This window comes from Elgaria multicarinata, chromosome 3, assembly GCF_023053635.1.
Source record: "Elgaria multicarinata webbii isolate HBS135686 ecotype San Diego chromosome 3, rElgMul1.1.pri, whole genome shotgun sequence".
NCBI classification, from domain to species: domain Eukaryota; kingdom Metazoa; phylum Chordata; class Lepidosauria; order Squamata; family Anguidae; genus Elgaria; species Elgaria multicarinata.
The window spans coordinates 170,223,841-170,239,388 of NC_086173.1; the positions used below are offsets into that span (position 1 = coordinate 170,223,841).

The following is a 15,548-nucleotide window of genomic DNA, read 5'->3' on the forward strand; positions in this document are numbered from 1 at the left end:
AACCACTCCTGCCAGACTCTGTCCGTGTGACTTTTCAAAGACAAATGCTATCCGAAAGAGCTTCTATTCTCTTTCCAAAAAGACGCTCCAGGGATTTAGTCAACCACGGCTCAGTCCTTAAGTCCTACTGCACTTGCTGAGAGCAAACTCCTGCTTTATGCCACAGCTTGGAATACTGGGCCCATAACCTGTTGAGTTATGCAATGTAAGCTGTTTAGTTATGGCTCAGACTGGGACTCTGGCACATAGCCTTTGGTATTAAGTCTCTACCTGGGAAACCAGAGACTAAGCAGAGTTGCAATGGAGCTCAGCAAAGAGACAGCAAAGACAACAATTAAGGCAAAGGATTCCATGTAAGGTAAAAGTACTGGCAGATACCTATAATTTAGTTATGGCACAGTTACAAATACAAACGGTCAATCAACACAGCACACATCAAGTTGGTAAATGGAAGGGAACAAGCATACAAAACACATGTACTTTTATAGACAACCTGTACAATGATGCAACTCTTTGCAATCACTAATTGATGGAAAGTCACCTAGACAATTATTCAACTATTACAAAAAGTGTCCAGGTGTAGAGTTGACCTTTAAATTTCTGCTGAGTCCTCACTTCTTCCAGGTCCTCAGGAAATTGTCAAAACAAAGGAAAAACAAAACCAGGATCCAGTCCAGGATCCAACAGGACCATTGTGGGGAGAGAATGCTGGACTAGATGGAACCTTGTTCTGATCCAGAATGGCTCTTCTTAGTTTCTCATGATGACAGGAGAAGTGAATGGGTTTGTGAAGTTCTGGGGAAGGAGAGGATCCTTCTTCAGCTGGTGTCAGAGTCCTCCCAACAGAACAGGAATAGCATTTGTAGACACCAAACTGCTGTGTTTTCAGTAGAAAATCCTGGATATCAGGATTGAACTCTTAGCTCCATGACAAAGATACAAGTTCCTGTGCTGTGTGGCTTGGATGGTAGATCAACTTTAGAATGAGACCTGAAAGGTAAAGCGATTGGGAAACGCTGCCCTTGGCCTTGACCAGAGCCGTTTCTATCCTTCTCTAATCCCTCTTCCATGTCTGGAATCCTCCCTCTAGCTCCAGTTGCAGGGGATGTTGGCCAGAGCACCCACAGATTTCCCTGAGACAGAGAAGGCTCCACCGCGCATCACACAGAGGCCGCTGGACAGGTGGATCTTGCAGGAGGGGGACGGAGGACCCTCTTCACTGGGTAAGGATTAGTGCACGTATTTCCCCAGGGTCTCCCTCCCTCAATTACGCCTGAAGTGCATGAGCTGTCTTTAATGTTCTCCTTGGGCCTGATTTTGCTGGAGGAGATACTCAAAAAGGAAATGTTATTTAGTAACGTTGTTCGAGGGTATCAGACCCACTCTGGCCCGCTTCCCAGAGTGGCTCTTACACACTCAACAACTAAGGTCTTGCTCCAGGTGCCTACTCAGAGGGAAGATCGGAGGACGACAACAAGGGAGAGGCCTTCTCTGTGGTGGCCCCCCAACTGTGGAACAATCTCCCCAATGTGGTTCACATGGCACCGACATTGATATCTTTTCAGTGCCAGGTCAAGCAATATGTAATTAGAAATATGTAATTAGCAATATGTAATTAATTAGCCTGGGTCTGTTTTTTTAGGGTCATAGTTTTAAAACTTGTTATAGTAGTTTTATATGTATGTGTATATTGTATGTTTTCGCAGTTTTAAATATTTGGATATTGTTTTTAAGTGCTTTGGCTATGGTATTGTAAACAAATTCAATCAATAAATAAACACTGAAAATAAACAATGAAAATGGGAATAGTTAAGAATGTTAACTTACCTTCTCACCTTCCCACCTTCTTTACCTTCCTCACAGGGAGCAAAATAACCTGCAGGGGAAGTGAAGTGATCCTGGGGGGTCCTTCTGGGCCTCGTTGGCTTGGTGGTGGAGTGGAAGCGGTTTCTGCACAGCCTGGGCAGGTAGGGGAGTCCTGGGGGCCTCCATCTCCTGCACATCTCTTTGGTCCTGGAAGAACCTGCCCCTTTAGCCTTTGCTCTTCTCCAAGATGGCTGCTAGGAAGGCCTTGAATGTCACTCAGTGCTTTGGCATTCAGAAAGAGGACCTCACCATCCTTGTCTTCATGGATTGCTACATAAAGCTTAAAGAGAACATCATTTCTTCTTCTTCTTTCAGGGTCTGGTGACCTTTGATGAGGTGGCTGTGTATTTCTCGGAGGAGGAGTGGGCTCTGCTGGATCCAAGTCAGAGGACTCTGCACAAAGAAGTCATGGAGGAGAATCGTGGGATCCTGGCCTCTCTGGGTAAGGAATGGGATTCCTCTGGGTAAAGCTTCCTCTCTGCCTTCTTGCCAGATCCTGGAAGGTGCTGCTATAATTGCATCTGCATAATATTGAAGATGTTACAGATATTATCTAAATGGTCTCCATGGAGAAGAAGAGCCTTTTCACAAGACAGCTCTGGACAGCTTGCTTTTCATTTTAAGTTATAACAAGACATTGAAAATAACCATTAGGGTTGAATTCCCACTTTCAAGTTCCCAGTTATATGATCAGCTAGGAGAAAATGGCAGATTTTAAGTGTATTTTATTTTTACATTATTTTATGTTGTTCATTTATTCCCTCAACTACTTTATCTGAGTTATTCCATATAAATGAAAGCATTGTATGGCAGTCTAGTTCTCAGTTCTATTGGTCATCAGGATATTTAATATGTTTAGAAGGATCTGCCTCACCAACGATTATTTCTTTTTTATCCTGTGAATCAAATCTGCAACCATTTGTTTTGTTCCAAGATTTCAAGACGATTTCTGTGTTTATACTTGCAGGTGATCTCAGGGAGAACAAGAAAAATGGCCTACACCAGAGAAGGAAAACTGAAACTGAAGAGAAGAGGGAAAACGAATCCATTTCTTTTGAAGGATCAGACGTCTGTGTAACTCCAATACTAGAACCACCAAGTAAAAAGAACATTCTTAAAAAGAAGAAACAGAGTAAAACTCAGAAGATTCATTCTAACAAATATCAAAGGTTTCAACGCTTAGTGTGTGAAAAACAATTCACTTTCAACTCAGAACTTAACTTGCATAAAAGAATTCACACTGGGGAGAAGCCCCATAAATGCTTAGAATGCGGGAAGAGCTTTGTTCAGAGCTCAAACCTTAAGCAGCATCAAAGAATTCACACTGGGGAGAAGCCCTATAAATGCTTAGAATGTGGGAAGAGCTTTGCTCAAAGCACGCACCTTAAGCAGCATCAAAGTATTCACACAGGGGAGAAGCCCTATAAATGCTTAGAATGCGGGAAGAGCTTTGCTCATGGCAGAACATTTAAGCAGCATCAAAGAATTCACACTGGGGAGAAGCCCTATAAATGCTTAGAATGCCGGAAGTCCTTTGTTTACAGCACCAGCCTTAAGCTGCATCAAGGAATTCACACTGGGGAGAAGCCCTATAAATGCTTAGAATGTGGGAAGAGCTTTGTTCGAAGCTCACACCTTAAGGTGCATCAAGGAATTCACACTGTAGAGAAGCCCTATAAATGCTTAGAATGTGGGAAGAGCTTTGTTCTGAGCTCACACCTTAAGGTGCATCAAAGAATTCACACTGGGGAGAAGCCCTATAAATGCTTAGAGTGCGGGAAGACCTTTGCTCTGAGCACACAGCTTAATCAGCATCAAAGAATTCACACTGGGGAGGAGCCCTATATATGCTTTGAGTGCGGGAAGAGCTTTACTTGCAGTACAAACCTTAAGGTGCATCAAAGAATTCACACTGGGGAGAAGCCCTATAAATGCTTAGAATGCGGGGAGTCCTTTGCTCAGAGAAACAGCTTTAAGCAGCATCAAGTAATTCACACTGGGGAGAAGCCCTATAAATGCTTAGAGTGTGGGAAGACCTTTACTCAGCGCTCAGGCCTTAAGAATCATCAAGGAACTCACACTGGGGAGAAGCCCTATAAATGCTTAGAGTGTGGAAAGACCTTTGCTCAGAATATTAGCCTTAAGGAGCATCAAAGAATTCACACTGGGGAGAAGCCCTATAAATGCTTAGAATGCGGGAAGTCCTTTGCTTACAGCAACAGCCTTAGGGAGCATCAAGGAATTCACACTGGGGAGAAGCCCTATAAATGCTTAGAGTGTGGGAAGACCTTTGCTCAGCGCTCAGGCCTTAGGAATCATCAAAGAACTCACACTGGGGAGAAGTCCTATAAATGCTTAGAGTGTGGAAAGAGCTTTGCTTGCCACAGAATCCTTAAGCAGCATCAAAGAATTCACACTGGGGAGAAGCCCTATAAATGCTTAGAATGTGGGAAGTCCTTTGCTCACAGCACCAGCATTAGGAAGCATCAAAGAATTCACACTGGGGAGAAGCCCTATAAATGCTTAGAGTGCGGAAAGAGCTTCGCTTCGAGCTCACACCTTAAGCGGCATCAAAGAACACACACTGGGGAGAAGCCCTATAAATGCTTAGAGTGTGGAAAGAGCTTTGCTTCCCACAGAAACCTTAAGAGGCATCAAAGAATTTGCACTGGGGAGAAGCCCTATAAGTGCTTATTGTAGCATTTATAGCATCATAGAATAGTAGCGTTGGAAGAGGCCTAGAACACAATCGAGTCCAACCTCCCTGCTCAATGCAGGAATCCACCCTAAAAAATACATGACAGATGGTTGTCCGGCTGCCTCTTGAAGGCCTCTAGTGTGGAAGAGCCCACAACCTTCCAAGGTAACTGGTTTCATTGTACTGCTCTAATAGTAAGTTTTTCCTGATGTCCAGCTGGAATCTGCCTTACTGTAACTTGAGCCCATTGTTCTGCATCCTGCATCCTGCATCCTGTAATGATCCTGAAGAGATCCTGTCCCTCCTCTGTGTGACAACCTTTCAAGTCATTGAAGAGTGCTATCATATCTCCCTTCAATCTTCTTCTCCAGGCTAAACATGCCCAGTTCTTTCAGCTTCTCATAAGGCTTTGTTTCCAGGCCCCTGATCATCCTCTGAACATGCTCCAGCTTGTCTGCATCCTTCTTGAAGTGTGGTGTGCAGAACTGGGTGAAATACTCAAGATGTGGCATAGCCAGTGCCGCATAGAGGGGAACCAGTACCTCATGCTATTTGGGAGCTACACTCCTTTTAAAGCAGCTCAAAATACCATTTGGTTTTTTTGCAACCACATCACACTGTTGGCTCCTATTCAGCTTGTGATCTACAACAATTGCAAGGTTCTTGTTTGTAGTATTGCTGAGTCACGTGTCCCCCCTCTTGTAAATGTGCATTTCGTTTCCTTTTCCTAGGTGTAGAACTTGGCATTTATCCCTATTCAATTTCATTCTGTTGTTTTCAGCCCAGCACTCCAGCCTATCAAGATCACTTTGAAGTTTGTTTCTGTCTTCCAGGGTATTAGCTATTCCACCAAATTTGGTCTCAATTGCAAACTTGATAAGCATTCTCTGCACCTCCTCCAACATTTAATAAAAATGTTGAAGAGCACTGGGCCCAGGACTGAGCCCTGCGATACCCCACTCCTAACCTCCCCCCAGATTGAGAAGCTACCGTTGATAAGCATTCTTTGAGTCTGATTCTGTAGCCAACTATGTATCCACCTAATAGTTGTTCCATCTAGCCCACTTTTAGCTCTTTTGTTAAATCAGAATATTATGGGGCACTTTGTCAAAAGCTTTGCTGAAGTCAAGATATATGACGTCCACAGCATTCCCACAGTCCACAAGGGAGGTTACCTAATCAAACAATGAGATCACATTAGTCTGACAGAATTTGTTCTTGACAAATCCCTGTTGGCTTCTAGTAATCATTGCATTCTTTTCAAGGTGCTTCCAGATTGACTTCTTTAGAAACTGCTCCAAAATTTTCCCTGGGATGGATGTCAGACTGACTGGTCTGTCTTTTCCTAGTTTCCTCCTTTTTGCCCTTTTTGAAGAAGGGACAACATTAGCCCTCCTCCAGACATACGGCACCTCACCTGTCTTCCATGATTTCGCAAAGATAATAGACAGAGGTTCTGAGAGTTCTTCCGCTAGCTCCTTCATTACTCTAAGATGCAGTTCATCGGGCCCAGGAGATTTGAACTCCTTCAAGGAAATTAGGTGTTCTTTGACCATTTGTTTATCAATCTCAGACTGCAATCCTGCCCCCTCAACTTCTGCTTCACTTTTTCCAGGGGGGTCATAGACCCGCTTTTGGGAGAAGACTGAGGCAAAGTAGGAATTGAGCACTTCAACCTTTTTTTTATCATCTGTTATCAATTACCCATCCTCGTTAAGCAGTTGAACCACCATTTCTTTCCTGTGTGTTTTACTATTCACGTATCTGGAGAAAGCCTTTTTATTGCTTTTAGCATCCCTCGCTAATCTCTGCTCATTCTCAGTTTAAGCCTTCCTGGCGAGTCCATGGGTCTTCGCGACATACCTGGGTTTCAATCCCAACAATGCAGGAAGTCTCCGACAACAACTACTCTTCTCTTCTTGGTCGACTGACCTTCTGAGTCTTGTTCACTGCTGCATGGTGTCTCCTGTAATTCTTCCTCTGTAGACTGTCTTCCAGTGGCATCCTCCAGTAGCTTAAAGTGGTTGTTTAACTCTAATTGTTACACCGGTGTAGAATGCCTTCTAGTTCTGATTCTAACTGTCACCCTTTTCCAGGGAGTTTCCTCTTCATGTCGAGTTCAGGTAGGAGCACGAACACTGCGTAAAATTTGCAGATTTTTGTTAGAGGCTCCTTTCTGCCCATATTGTACAGATTATAGCAGAATTGCCTGTGCTTTGTCCTATCTTTTCTGAAGGTGCATAACAAGAAGACCTGAGGAAAACACCTGTAAAGGCAAGTGTTCTTCAACAAATTAAAGTGCTTCAATGACAACTATCAGCAGTATGGGGTATGGGGGGGATTTTAGTGAACCAAAGAAATTTCGAATCACCAAATATCACTTTGAAATAATGATTATAAGTTATTCACAGCAACCTTGGCAGAAAGACTGAAGAAAGTCCTACAAAAATTCATTCATGAGGATCAAGGTGGCTTCTTACCCAAAAGACAGATGGGAGACAATGTAAGAACGGTTTTAAATGTTGTGGAATATCTGGCGAAATATTGTGGTTGAAGAGAAAGCATTTTACAACCTTAGTTGGATTTCTTTACTTAGAACCTTAGAAGAACTGGACTTTGGAGTAAATGTCATAAAGTGGGTGAAATCCATCCATAACTCTCAAAAAACACAAATAATGATTAATGGAGATGTGTCCAAACCATGTGAAATACAAAGAGGGACAAGACAGGGCTGCCCACTGTCACCGCTACTGTTTATTTTAGAGTTGGAATTGCTGGATTCTGATATAAGACAAGCTGAGAGAATTGGAGGAGTAAAGATAAAAAAAGAGAGACATATATGTTGAGGGCATTTGCGGATGATTTGGTCTTGACTCTGGAAGATCCTTTAAAGGGTATTGAAATTTTGATAGAAAAGACAGGTTTTCAAATTGAAAAGAAGGTAAAATATTTGGGAATTGTTTTGACAAACATGAATTGTATGTTATTTCATAATAATTATGTTAAGGTTTGGAATGAAGTTTAAAAACGTTTTTCAAGATGGGAAAAGGTTCAACTGTCACTTTTGGGGAGAATTGCAACAATTAAAATGAATGTTTTGCCTAGAATGTTATTTTTGTTTCAAACAATACCTATTGTAACATTGGATTTACCATTTGAGCAGTGACACACAGAGAGAGATCTACTTTTATAAGGGAATCAAAATAACCAAGGGTTAAAATAAAAATATTGCAGGATGTAAAAGAAAGAGGAGGGCTGGGCCTACCAGACCTCAAAGTGTATTTCTGGGACTGCTGTTTAATGTGGATGAAAGATTGGGTGTTGCTGAAAAATAGGAGACTGTTGGAACTGGAAGGACACGAATTGAGATTTGGATGGCATGGCTATTTGTGGTACGATAAAGCCAAGGTTAAGGTAGAATTTAATCATCATAACTGAAGATGTGCTGTTTTAAGAATATGGAACAAATATTAACCAAGGTCCCAGGGGTGTATTTATAGAAGGGAATTGACAAGTATGCCTGAATGGTTGACATATAATGATGTATTACAAATGTCACAAGAGGACTATAAGTTAAAATCAAGGGAGGAACTGCTGAAAGATGGTCATACGTGTTTAGGTATATACAAATTAGGTTTCCTTGTACGCAAGTCATAGAAAGGTTTAAAATAGACAAAAGAATGGTGGGTTTGAGCAATCAAAATCTGAATTTGAAATGACGTTATGTCCAAATAATTAACATGTTATCTCAAAGATATATAAACTGTTATTAAAGTACGAGACGGAGGATGAGCAGGTGAAAGACTGTATGATAAAATGGCCTCAAAACTTTGGATACAACATTTCAATGGAACAGTGGGAGAATATGGGGGGACAGGGTTTAAAATTTACATTATGTTCGAGACTTAAAGAGAATTTTTATAAGATGATGTGCAGATGGTATATGTCTCCTGTAAAATTGGCTAAAATGTAGAAGAGTGCCTCGGGGAAACTGTTGGAAATTAGGAAGAGGCGGAACCTTTTATCATCTTTGGTAGACTTGTAAAAAAGCCAAAGCATTCTGGATCCAAGTACACTCTTGAATTGAAAAAAATTCTCAAGACTAACATACAAATGAAACAGGAGCCTTCCTTCTGGGACTAATGGATAAACAGCTGAAAAAGAAGAGGGGAACTTTATTTCTATATATGACAACTGCAGCGAGACCGTTGTATGCACAAAAATGTGAGGATGAAACACCAACAATGAATGAATGGATGTTGAAAATGGCGGAAATGGCAAAACTCACATCGATACCGAGAGAAAAGTCCACATCCACGTTTATATCTGAATGGAAACCTCTGATAGCATTTTTGCAAGAAACCAAGAGAAATTATGTATTTGTCTGTGGAGATATGGTTAAGATAGAAGAAAGAAATGAATTTGTTTACTGTGTTAAATATAATGGAGGAACGAGAAAAGATAGTTCGCATTTCTGATATGAAGAAAGCCGAAAGTACACCTTAACCTTAGATGATTTTTTTAAATTTTTGTTTGTACTTTTGTTTGTGCTCTATGTAATGTTCTTGTTGTATGAATGTCTGTGGTGTTTGAAATAATTAAAAAATTATTCCCTCAATCTTCCATCAAGGGATTTCTATGGTGGGGTTGGTTGGTCTCATAACAACATGCCAAGTCCAGGGATTCCCCACCCACCCTTCTCATATTGCTACTTTGAATTGTTTCTGCCAATGTTGTGGTGGGCTTTCAGTGATCCAAACCAGCAATGTTTGAAATAGAAATAAATGCTTGTGGCACCAACATCATTTGAATGACTCGTTAAGGCCTAAGTGTTGGTTCTTCCACTTCCTAGGGGTTTTTGAGTAGCACCCCTTGCTTGCTGATGAAAATGTGAATCTGAGCATCTTTCCACACTCTGAGTAAATTTTCTATATTTTTCTTGGTGGCTGCTCCAGTGCTTTGGAACTCTCTTCCTGGGGAAGCCAGACTGGCTCCCTCCTTGATGGGCTTTCAGAAGCAGCCTAAAACTGGTTTGTTCCAGCAGGCCTTTGGAGAGTAATTTGGTCCTCCATCTTCGTTAAAGGCTTATAATTTTGTGGTGTATTTTAAACGTTTTTTAAAAAACATTTCTTATGTTTTACAATGTATGTTTTAAACTTTGTAAGACTGCCTTGAGGCCCAGTATTGGGCAAAAGGTGGGATACTACTACTACTACTACTACTGGTCGTCTCCCTGTTAATCTAATGCTAAAATAGTGTGACCATATGACCAGATTTGCCTGGATTAGTCCGGGTTTTTGATGGCAAATCCGGGAGGGGGGGAAATCTGGATTTTTCCGCCAAAGAGCAGCTCTAATGGGAATTAACAAAAATGCTTATAACTCTGTCATTTTTTAAGATGAAGACATGAAACTTGGCAAAATGGTAGCTCTTAGGAAGGGCTTTAGTCATACATAATTTGAAACCGATCCGTTCATCCATTGATTTTTTAGGAATTTTTTAAAAATTGAGGTTTTAAAATTATTATTTATAAAATCGTCATTTTTAAAGATAAAGAGATGAAACTTGTACCATTATAGGATTTCAGGAAATGTCAACATATTTATAGAGTCAGTTCCCCTTAGATACCATGGCAGAACTTTCTCACCAATCATAATACAGTTCTGAAAATGCAACAACCAATAAGAAGCCAGGCATTTAGGCATGTACAGAGTATGAGTGCTTCTCTGACTAGAAGATATCACAGTTACAGAAAAACAGCAAAACATCTCTATCTGTGATTTTCTTGGTTATCTTTCCTTGCAGACATCCTCCACCCTCTGACTGTCGGGGTGGACAATGCCTATGTTGTCACATAGTTTCAGCATCAACTTAACTCTAAAAGCAAAAGCAATTGCAGCATTAAAAACAAGGTTTAAAGGAACAGGAAGCCATGAACTTTATGAACTATAGCTAAGGATGATAGGCCATTTATACCTATGGGCATAGTAAAAGAACCAGCTAAAATTCCGTGACACAAGGTCTACATAGAATTTGTTATGATGCCCTTTCGGATTCTCTAGAAGACATTCTGCCATGCATTTCAGCATTGAAGCAGCCGGCTCCTGTCCAAGCACCAGTTGTGGTTAGACCTCCAGAAATAGCAAGGCTTCAAGCCGGCGGAATTGATAAAGCCGAGTCATTTGTTATCCCTTCTTCCTCAGGACCTCAAAGGCTAAGTACACCCGATTTGAGGGGAGCAGACCCAGATCAGGGAGACATTCCCTCATCTGAACAGGTTGCTCAACCACATGTGATAGACTACCTAAATAATGAGCTTGAAGAAGCATTGTGTGACAAATATAAGCACCTGAAAGTAATTGGAATAAAAAGATCAACAAATAAAGTGGTTCTCCAGGGAATATTTGGTCCCCCAAGGGAGTACCCACTGTGCGCAACCTATTTTAACATGTCCTTACTAGAGTCCCTGGCCAAGGTCAGGAGGGCTCTAATAGAGAAAATAAGAAGTTCATTAGACTCTGGTCTAGGAAGCACTCCCAGTAAATTGCTCCCTGTGTGTACTTATCCAAATTTTGCTGATCCAAACCAAGCTCCAATTAGAGCTTACCAGCCCTGGAGCTCCTCTGATATTTGGAATTTCAAACAGAGATTGCCAGCCCTTAGAGAAGACCCTGAGAGATTTATTGAAGAGCTTCAAAATTTGGCAACATTATATAACGCTACAGCGTTAGATCTTGAAGATCTGTTGAGAATGGTCATACCTAAACATGATTTTGATAGAATTTTAGTTGCGTCCAGAAACCCTATTAACCAAGCTCTTACAGCCTGGCCAGCAAATCCACAAGCAGGAGAAGTAGCTTTGACGGATGTAGACCTCCAGCGAATGAGACAGGAAAGAGAAACATTGTGGCAAGCAATTTGACAAATTTGTGGCAAACGCATAAATATGACTGCCATTCAAGACACAAAACAACTTAAAGATGAAAGCCCCAGAGCTTATCAAGCACGTCTAGAGTGTGCTATTAGAAAGCATTCTAATCTAGACCCAAGCGATCCACAAAATGCCTGGCAAATAACTGATTTGCTTCTAAATGAGCTTATCAGTGAAATTTCAGGTAAAATTAAGACTGCAGTCATCGGGTATCGGGAGGCCACGCCCGAAGAAATTCTACGAGCCGCCACCCAATACTGGGATGACATCCAAGAAAGAAAACTAGGAAAAGAAAAATTAGAAACCAAGTTGCTAACCTTGCAAATAGAAAAGCTCCAGACTCAAATCCTACCTTAAGGAGTTTGGCTAAACAGTGCATAGACACAGTATTGCAACTAAGAAGACCTAAAAATAAAAACAGCTATGATACCAAATTTCTCATTATTAGCAAGCTACATAATACAAATTGATACAAGCTACAAGATTCAGTCCCTGAACCGCTAAAATGGTCAGAGGAAATGAATCAGAGATGAGAAGACTTAATAACCTCATTAACCAAAATTCATGCACTGGGCTTGCGAATAGCATATTACTCTGCACAATTAGACGCAGCTGCACAAGGATTTCCACCTTGCTCTGAGCAGTGGCTGGTACCGCCTTGCTTGTAGAAAAAGCAGCTGATTTGAAATTAAGATGAAATTTGTGGGTTACAGTTCCACATGCCGTCGCAGCCCTGTTGTTAACCAAATCTACACAGTTTCTATCGAATCAGAGATTGACTCGATACGAGCAGATACTACCAGCAATTACCCTTAAACAGTGCACTACCTTAAATGATTGCGAAGTAGTAATTCAAGAATTTGACTGATGTTACATTGCCGGCTCCAGATATAGTTCTGTTTACTGATAGCTCTTGTAAAGGAAACAGCTGAGGAGAGCTAGTAGCCAGATATGCAGTAATTTCTCAAGTACTGATAAAAAAATAATAAAAAAGGGGAAGTGTATACCATATTAGAAAGTTTTGCTCTGCCACGAAGTGCACAAGCCGCAGAATTAATTGCTTTAACCAGAACCTAGCAAAAGGTTTGTCAATAAATATTCATACAATATTGTTTTGTCATGCAGTTGAGCAAATCTAAGAATATAAAGGCTTTATGACAGCCGCAGGAGGGCCTATAGCAAATAGCCCTTTAGCTGCAAAGTTGTTTGAAGCAATCTTGCAAATCCAACACTAAAGAGAACACTCTTTTCCCAGGATACTACTCCAACTTGGGAAAAGGAATCTTGCAACTTAAGGAAAAGAATCTTAAGAAGAAAATAATAATAATAATAAAAAATTGAGAAAAATAACGTATGGGTATTTTATAATGACAAGCCAATTGCATCTTGAGATTTAGTTAAGACACTAGCATACTTAAACAATGGTGTGCCCCAAGAATACACCTAGAAGCTAAATGAGTGTGCCAAAAGTGTGTAACTTGCCTGAAGTTTTCATAGTCCTAAACTATCTGCACACACCCGTGAGTTTATAGTCCATTTCAATATTGCAGATTGACTTTATTGAATTTACTAACGCAATAAGATTTAAATACTGTTTGACTGTTGTGTGTATTTTCTGTAGATGGGTAGAAAGTTTTCCTGTATAATATGCAACAGAAGAATCCACAATTAAATGCTTACTAAGAGAAGTGGTGCCCAGGTTCAGCGTACCTTTAAGGGTGGATTCAGACTATACTAAGAATTGAAGTGAAATTCCTTTGGTGTTAATGAACTTGAGAAACATCCCCAACAGAAAACATGGACTCACACAACATGAGATTGTATTTGGGAAGCTTATGGCTGTTGGACTGTCTCTGCCAAAACCATTTTCCCCCTCACTGAGAGCAGTGAGGAAATAATCTGTTATGTTCTACACTTACGCAGACTATTAGTTCAACTCCAAAGAAAAGTGAGAGACAAGCAACTGCTTCCAGCTGATGTTCCATGTCATCATTTCCAACCAAGAGATGCAGTGTTCATAAAAGTCCATAAAAAGCCCAATTCGTTGGCTCCTACTTAGGACAGGCCTTGTATTGTGTTGCTGAACACACACACCTGGATTCATGCAACCCATGTGAAAAAGCTAAATCCAGGACGCCAGACGGATGAACCAGATGATCCAGTTGCACTAGAAAGTTACTCAAACCTGATTGAGACGTTAAAGGACGAAGCTGCCAGGAGGAGGCTGGAAAGCCCCCTGCATGCGCTAAGCGACCAAGTGTCCAGTGGAGAGAGCGAGTTGAGGCTGAAGAGCAGGAACTCCCCTCCACGGAACGACATCTGGTCAGTCAGCAAGATCAGCTGTCCTTTTGACCTCAAGTCAAGAGTTTCTGAGTTAACGAGGCATAATAACCCTCCAATGAAGTCTGGATGCGCGAAGCGACATTCAGTGAAGACATTAAGACAACACCATTACAACTACTTTGTGTGTTTTTAACCTCTATAGTTCTCTGAATTATAAAAATGAAAATTGAGTGTGTGTTAGCTCTTATTATACAAGCCCTGCCTTGCATTGCAATCCAAAAAAGAGTCTCAAAAGCATCCCATGATTTGAGCAGGTAAAAAAAAAAGTATTCAGTTGCATTATTAAGCAAAGAACAAAAGAGTGAAGATTAGAGCTTTGATAGAGAATAGCTTTATGGCAATGGGCAAAGCAATGACCATCAGGAGGGAATCTGTCGCGGAATTTTAGCTGGTTCTTTTACTATGCCCATGGGTATAGGAAAATGGCCTATCATCCTTAGCTATAGTTCATAAAGTTCATGGCTTCCTGTTCTTTAAAACTTATTTTTAATGCTGCAATTGCTTTTGCTTTTAGAGAGTTAAGTTGATGCTGAAACTATGTGACAACATAGGCGTTGTCCACCCCGGCAGTCAGAGGGTGGAGGATGTCTGCAAGGAAAGATAACCAAGAAAATAACAGATAGAGATGTTTTGCTGTTTTGCTGTAACTGTGATATCTTCTAGTCAGAGAAGCACTCAAACTCTGTACATGCCTAAATGCTTGGCTTCTTATTAGTTGTTGCATTTTCAGAACTGTATTATGATTGGTGGGAAAGTTCTGCCATGGTATCTAAGGGGAACTGACTCTATAAATATGTTGACATTTCCTGAAATTATTGGGCAGTTTCCTCAGACTGCCACTTTGCAGCGCTGCTCGTAATAAACCTTCTAAGGAGAGAGAAATTGTGTCTTGAGAGTCTTTGACCACCACTCACCGAACCACACAGGAATCCGTGTTGTTTCGGGTTCCACCACAGGGGCCAGTAGCAAACCCTGTTAACAACAACAGGAGCTTGCAATGAGTGAAGATACAGTCAGAAAAGATATTTGAGGGAAGGGGAGAATGTAACACACAGAGTATAGCAAAAGCTTCAAAGTACAGCAAAACCTACAAAAATAGGAGCGAGTGAAGTTAATTTCAGATACATTGAATCTCTCACTTGTTCTTTATTTCAGTGATTTTAACATTAAGATGTTATGTAGAACAGATTTTTCTTAAATGTGTGCTGTAAAACCAGACATGTGACCAAGGCTATGTTCGGGTGGGCACGCCCCCTTGGTACTGGACACGCCCCCTTGGGGGGCCGACTATGTTGTCCTCCTTTTTGGTTTCCAAAATATGGTCACCCTAGCTAAAAGGGTTAAATTATGTTGCAAGAAGAACCTACTACTACTGCTATATTCCAGACCCCTGAGCCATGGACATGAAGTCTTTGATGTTTGATTCTATGCTCATCAATGTTATACCATTAACTAAGACTTTTGCTAAGTTGTGCAGGACTGTCTTTGAAGAAAGGATGAGGGGAACCCTCCACAGTGGACGTTTACATGCCGCTTCTTAGAGTACGCTCAAGGCCAAAGTGCTGGCAAAAAAGCTGAGCATGCTCCGACAGCCACTTGGAGGGGAAATTGTTTTGAAATCTTGTGGTGTGGCACCTGCTGATAAGAAATGTCCTAACTCCAAGTTGGGCGTGGGAAGTGACAATACTGAGCAACGGGACACCTGAGATG

The 15,548-nt window shown here is 41.1% G+C and overlaps 2 pseudogenes; one reads left to right on the top strand and one right to left on the bottom strand.

Annotated features, from left to right (window-relative positions):
* Positions 1-15,548, bottom strand: part of LOC134396487 (zinc finger protein 850-like) — a 637,841-nt pseudogene that overhangs the window by 390,430 nt on the left and 231,863 nt on the right.
* Positions 1-15,548, top strand: part of LOC134396278 (zinc finger protein 729-like) — a 50,220-nt pseudogene that overhangs the window by 9,409 nt on the left and 25,263 nt on the right.